This window comes from Salvelinus alpinus, chromosome 18, assembly GCF_045679555.1.
Source record: "Salvelinus alpinus chromosome 18, SLU_Salpinus.1, whole genome shotgun sequence".
In the NCBI taxonomy this organism is placed as follows: domain Eukaryota; kingdom Metazoa; phylum Chordata; class Actinopteri; order Salmoniformes; family Salmonidae; genus Salvelinus; species Salvelinus alpinus.
The window spans coordinates 1,440,440-1,447,762 of NC_092103.1; positions in this window are offsets into that span (position 1 = coordinate 1,440,440).

Sequence of the window (7,323 nt, forward strand, 5' to 3'; positions counted from 1 at the left end):
GGGACGCTACCGTCCCACATATCCCAGAGAAGTTAAAGAAAAGCAATTTTTTTGTACATGAAAATAACATAAAATTGATCAGAAATACAGTGTAGTCTTTGTTCATGTTGAAAATGACTATTGTCGGTGGAAATGGCAGATTTTTTCATGGGATATCTACATAGGCATGCAGAGGCCCATTATCAGCAACCATCACTCCTGTGTTCCAATTGCATGTTGTGTTAGAAAATCCAAGTTTATCATTTTAAAAGGCTAAATGATCATTAGAAAACCCTTTGCAATTATGTTAGCACAGCTGTAAACTGTTGTTCTGATTAAAGAAGCAGTAAAACTGTCCTTCTTTAGACTAGTTGAGTAACTGGAACATCAACATTTGTGAGTTCGATTACAGGCTCAAAACGGCCAGAAACAATGAACTTTCTTCTAAAACTGGCTCTAACCAGAATAGAAAGAGGAGTGGGAGGCCTCTCAAAGTCAACAGTGAAGAGGCGACTCCGGGATGCTGGCATTCTAGGCAGAGTTCCTCTGTCCAGTGTCTGTGTTCTTTTGCCCATCTTAATCTTTTCTTTTTATTGGCCAGTCTGAGATATGGCTTTTTCCTTGCAACTCTGCCTAGAAGGCCAGCATCCCGGAGTCGCCTCTTCCCTGTTGATGTTGAGACTGATGTTTTGTGGGTACTATTTAATGAAGCTGCCAGTTGAGGACTTGAGGCATCTGTTTCTCAAACTAGACACTCTAATGTACTTGTCCTCTTGCTCAGTTTTGCACCGGGGCCTCCCACTCCTTTCTATTCTGGTTAGAGACAGTTTGCGCTGTTCTGTGAAGGGAGTAGTACACAGTGCTGTACGAAATCAGCACAACAGTTTTCAGCTGTGCTAACATAATTGCAAAAGGGTTTTCTAATGATCAATTAGCTTTTTAAATGATAAACTTGGATTAGCTAACACAATATGCCATTGGAACACAGGAGTGATGGTTGCTGATAGTGGGCCTCTGTACGCCTATGTAGATATTCCATTAAAAAAAGAATAAGTCATTAATCAATGGTCATTTACAACATCAATGTCTACACGGTATTTCTGATCAACTTGATGTTATTTTAATGGACAAGGAATTTGCTTTGCTTTCAAAAACAAGGACATTTCTAAGTGACCCCAAACTTTTGAACGGTAGTGTAACTAGATTATTTTAAATGTAGGATATTCTATATGACAATGTTGTGACTCAACTACCCGAAAGTGTACTGTAATTATGCTACTTTATTGGAAAAAAGACCATTAATCAAATACTGAGGTAATGACAGATACATACATTTGCATAAGTCTATACATACAGTACCAGTCAAAGGTTAGGACACACCTCTTCATTAAAAGGTTTTTTCTAAAAATGTTTACTCTTTTCTACATTGTAGAATAATAGTGAAAAAATCTCAACTTTGATATAACAACTACGGATATTGTAGTAACCAGAAAAGTGTAATACAAATCAATATATATTTTAGATTCTTCAAAGTAGCCACCCTTTAACTTGATAACAGCTTTGCACACTCTTGGCCTAGGCTGTCATTGAAAATAAGAATTTGTTCTTTAACTGACTTACCTAGTAAAATAAAAATATATCATTAGGAGTGTAGTATATCCTATAGGTGTCACACCCTGGCCTTAGTATTCTTTGTTTTCTTTATTATTTTAGTTAGGTCAGGGTGTGACATGGGGAATGTATGTGTTTTTTGTAGTGTCTAGGGTGGTTGTAAGGTTTAGGGGGTTTATTAGAGTAGTTGGGTTTATGTTTAGTATAGAAGTCTAGCTGTGTCTATGGTTGCCTGAATGGTTCTCAATCAGAGACAGATGTCATTAATTGTCTCTGATTGGGAGCCATATTTAAGGCAGCCATAGGCACTAGGTTTTTGTGGGTAATTGTCTGTGTCTATGTGTAGTGTTTGTGTCAGCACTATTGGTAGATATAGCTTCACAGTCGTCATTTTGTTAGTTTGTGTCTAGTGTTTGGTTCGTGTGGTTTTTCCTGTCTTCTAAATAAAGAGAAGATGTATTTTGCACACGCCGCGCCTTGGTCCTCTCTCTCTCCCATTGACGATCGTGACAATAGGACACCAAATTTGGTCAGAGAGCGAAGCCTTAATGGCGTGCTGATGATGCAGGCATTCTTCACTTGATTGAATAACTTTGTCAAATATTTACCAATCGGGGTCAAACAAAGCCAGCTAGATAGCCAATGAGCTGTGCTTTACAGGAGAATGCTGCAAGCCTTTTCCTTTTGGACAAAGATATGGAGAGTTATGAAAAGTGTGTGTTTTGCTAACTTTGAACTTACAATATGGCTACTATTACTGGAAAAGCTAAACCAAAGTTCAAGTAAACAGATTTGAAGATATTCTTACAGAAAAATGTAAATGTCTCCTTCACAATTTGATTTACAGAGGGTTGAATGCGGTGTTTTTACCTAACTACAGGTTGGTAAAATCAAACCACTTTTACGGTGAATTTAACCACTTCCGGTTGCTCAAGGAAGCTTAGAATCAACACAGGTAATCCTAATAGTGGCCTGATGGATTGTCATTGAAGACAGTTTGATATGGCATTCATAACCCACATAGGCTTCAGGTTGAAATTAGGGCAGCAGGCAATGTATTCCTATGGGGAGAGATGTAAACTGTTAGAAGAAAACACCCTGTTTTTAAGGGTTAATTCCATACGGTCAAGGTTAGGCTTGCACAGATTGGGAGGACCTTAGGAACGTTCCTGTGCTTGAATTATGCTTCTAGCCTTAACGGTTCTGCCGCTGTCACCCAAAAGCACCTAAAATTTAGGTCAGGTTTCATTTTGGGCCTATTTTTTTGCACGGTCGGTGTGGTCAGACCAAGCGAGCATCTTCTTGAATGCGGCACGGCCTGGAGACTATGGTGATGCCATTTGATTGCCTTTCAGTGTTGATTTCAGCCTGTCTGTCAGTTTCTAGTACAAATTGTGCTTCCTGAACAGCAGGACTGTATTGTTTATTATCTACTTCACTTGCTTTGGCAATGTTAACATAATTCCCATGCCAATAAAGCCAAAATCAGAACAGTGTAAATGTGAGACAGTCCTTAAGAGTCTTCGGAAGAGGAAGTCTTGTTGGTCGGCTCCCCTTCATTCTAGCTGCATCAGGGCTCCCCTCTTTCCTTGTGCACCTTCTCCTGCAGCTTTATCCTCCTTGAGGCAATGGCTTTTTTGAGTCTGACTTTATTTGAATTCAGTTGGTGCATACCTTGCAATGTGACAATGGGGGAGTGGTAGGGCGACTTGTTCTTCACTTTGAGGGGTGAGATTAGCATGGGGCGCCTGAGGATCGTCTGCTTCCTCCTTGGGGTAAGTTCCTGCTCCACCTGAGGCTTGGTCACCTTGGAGGGTGTCTTCTGACAGAGCAAAAACAAGACTTTAGATATATCTCAAAATGCACACTTGACTGTTATAGTGGATAAGTACATTTTGCTAATCGAATGTGTCCTGTCGGAATAGCTAATCTTACTGGAGGTTGTTTGGCCGTCTTTTCCTCATCTTTGTCCTCCTCCTGTGAGTCCCTGGCAGACGTGCCAGACTCCTGGTACACCACCTTGGTCTCTTCAGGGGTGGTGCTCCCCTCGGAGAGGGAGGCATCCTCTCTCACCTTCCGCTTTCTTTTTCTTGAAGTGGTTCTCTGCAACGACTGTGGTATCTTCTCCCTTCAGTGCAGCCTCGAAGAGTGCCCTGGTTTCACTGGCTTGAGACGGATTTAAATTGATAGCATAAAATGTATCTGCCGTCTGGATGTCATGGCACATGAAGTTGGCCACCCTTTCCCTGTCAATCTTCGGGAGCATGTTTTTTACCTATTAGACTAAGACACACACAAAGATTTGATATTACTTCAGACAACAGTGCAATAGGATCTTACAATAATTTAATTCCTATCTAATCTGACCTACATGAGTGACAGTGTAGGTCCGCAGGTCAGTGAAGGTAGGACTTTTGGGCAGACCCATCTCCTTCCACACCTCCCTCAGGTCGGCAGGCAGGCATTCTTAACAACTCCACAAGGCTGCAGGGCCAGATGGATTACAAGGACATGTACTCAGAGCCAGGGGCAGGCCTTTGGTTTAAGAAGTGGCGGGAGGTCTGGGGGTCCTCCCAACAAATTTTTGGGGCATCTAAAGCTCATTTCCTGCATTTCTACACAATCTAATACAACCCTTTTTGGGTCATTTTGTGGTCACTTTTATTGTAAATAAGAATAGAATATGTTCAGGGCCTAAAATTAACCCCCACCAACTGCCAAATGCAGGTAGATTTTGGCAGTGTTGGGTAGATGTCTATTACACTAGCCACGTTGATGGGTGGTCAGGGCTCCATAGTGCCAGCATTTCACTCACTTGTAAATAAAAAGTCAAGTATGATCACATTATAGTAAAATAAATTCTGCATTTCTGCTGTTTTGTTTCATAGCTGGTAAATGAATCACACAAAGTCAAAGAACTATGAATTCTATATAGCCTATCCCACCTTGCGCTGCAACACTGTCTGGCTGGGCGTTTTGCGCACATGAAGATCTGAGTGAAAGATACATTTTTAGAAGCACTGCACAGGAAAAAAAGTTGGTCCAATTTACTTGAAACTAAAGTCTTGGCTATTTAAATTGTTTTGTTCACAAGCTACGTTATTTTTCAATGTTTGAGTTTCAACTGCTAGGGAAGAGAAGACAAAGCTGCTACTAGTCAGACTCAATCTCACTAGTAGTGGTGGAGAGTCGACTTCAAAAGAATCGAGTCCGTCCACTCCCGGTGTCGAATACAAATTTTGGGTGTTAAGCTTGGCGGAATGGACTCCTCGACTCCTAAGATTCAGTATTTTCTGCAACAGAGGAAACTATTTTCCATGGTTTACTCCATCAGCACAAACTCTCGCATCTTTCACAGCAAAGAAATACGGAGTTAGCGAGAGAGAGATAGGAGGTGCAAAGCCAGGCATAGGTAGGCACGGAGTTAGCGATGGAGAGAGAGATGGGAGGGGCAAAGCCAGACATAGGTAGGCACGGAGTTAGCGATGGAGAGAGAGATGGGAGGGGCAAAGCCAGACATAGGTAGGCACGGAGTTAGCGATGGAGAGAGAGATGGGAGGGGCAAAGCCAGACATAGGTAGGCACGGAGTTAGCGATGGAGAGAGAGATGGGAGGGGCAAAGCCAGACATAGGTAGGCATGTTGGCCACCAGGCAGACAGTCAGAAACGTGCATCAGTAATCAATTTTAATCCGATTTAAGCTATAGGCTATTGCAATGCTGTATTGTGCAATTTCTTGGCTTGCAATGTCTCGTACAAGTTCACTAAAGTAAGGGCTATCAATGAGTATGCGGAGCTATTCGACACGCAACAGACCGAAGAGAATAATAACCCGTTGGCGCAACAGAAAATGACGACACACAAAGTCCAGAAGCACCTCACGTTGTGATTACTGACTACTAAGGTACAAATACCTAAGCCAAATACATTTAAACTCAGTTTTTCACAATTCCTGACATTTAATCCCAGTAAAGATCCCCTGTCTTAGGTCAGTTAGGATCACCACTTTATTTTAAGAATGTGAAATGTCAGAAAAATACTAGAAAGGTTGATTTATTTCAGCTTGTACTTCTTTCATCACATTCCCAGTGGGTCAGAAGTTTACATACACTCAATTAGTATTTGGTAACATTGCCTTTAAATTGTGTAACTTTTGGGTCAAACGTTTCGGGTAGCCTTCCACAAGCTCCCCACAATAAGTTGGGTGAATTTTGGCCCATTCCTCCTGACAGAGCTGGCGTAACTGAGTCAGGTCGGTAGGCCTCGTTGCTCGCACATGCTTTTTCAGTTCTGCCCACATATGTTCTATACGATTGAGGTCAGAGCTTTGTGATGGCCACTCCAACACCTTGACTTTGTTGTCCTTAAGCCATTTTATGTGTGTGTTTTGGAGTGTCAGTGTAGTATGTGTAAGTGTATGGTTAGAGTCCAGTGAGTGTATATCGAGCCTGTGCAAGAGAGTCAGTGCAGAAAATAATAACAAATATGAATAAAATAAAGGGGGTCAATGCAAATAGTCCGGGTAACCATTTGAATAACTGTTCAGCAGTGCTATGGCTTAGGGGTGGAAGCTGTTAAGGAGCCTTTTGGCTCTCCGGGACCGCTTGCTGTGCAGTTGCAGAGAGAACAGTCTGTGACTTGGGTGGTAGGAGCCTTCAACAATTTTTAGGGCCTTCCTCTGACACTGCCTGGTATAGAGCTTGAAGAATACTGAAAAGAATAATGGGCAAATGTTGCACAATCCAGGTGTGGAAAGCTCTTAGAGACTTACCCAGAAAGACTCACAGCTGTAATCGCTGCCAAAGGTGCTTGTACAAAGTATGACTCAAGGGTGTGAATACTTATGTAAATTAGATATTTCTGTATTAAATGTTCAATACATTTGCAAACATTTCTTAATATATGTTTTCACTTTTTCATTGTGGTGTACTGTGTGTAGCTGGGTGAGAGAAAAACAAATATTTTATCCATTTTGAATTCAGGCTGTAACACAACGAAATGTGGAATAAGTCAAGGTGTAGGATTACTTTCTGAAGGCACTGTAGACAAGGATGGGGGCTTGGGGTTTTGATGGGAAAGGTCTAGACTTTACAGGGAAGGACCATGGTTAGCAGGGTTGGCCTTCATTCCATTTCAACTCAATTAACTCTGAAAATGAAGTTCAAATGCAGTTCACTCAGTTCAGGAAACAACAATATCATTGAATTGGATTTTCTACGTTTTCAAATGTCCAATTACTAAATTGGCTGAGCTGAGCCAGACTGGAATGGAATCAGAGTTTTGCAGGCAGATCACCCGTGATACAAGTCAGTATTCGACATCCATGGCTGAGGATGTCAGGATATGACGTTGAAACCGGCCACTAGGGGCAACAGTGAGCGCTTTTACCTTTAAGTAAGTTTTGGTTTTTCAAGGACATTGTGGATGTGGATAAGCATCTGCCTCTGATTCCAAAGGTTTCATGGTTGAATCCAGCGATAGAAAGTCATTTTTGATAGTTTTGTTTTAAGCCTATCCCAAACCTTACCCCTTACCTTAACCATTTGGAGTTAATGCCTAACCTTAAGATTTCGGAGTTAATGCCTAAACTTAACCCTAACCTTAAAATCCAGAGTTAATCCCTAAATGTAACCTTAAACACTGAGATTTTACGTTTGGAACAACTTTGAAGTTTGAGAAACATGGACGAACGTCTAATTTTGATGTGAGACTGTGAGACCTTGCAGGAATTTT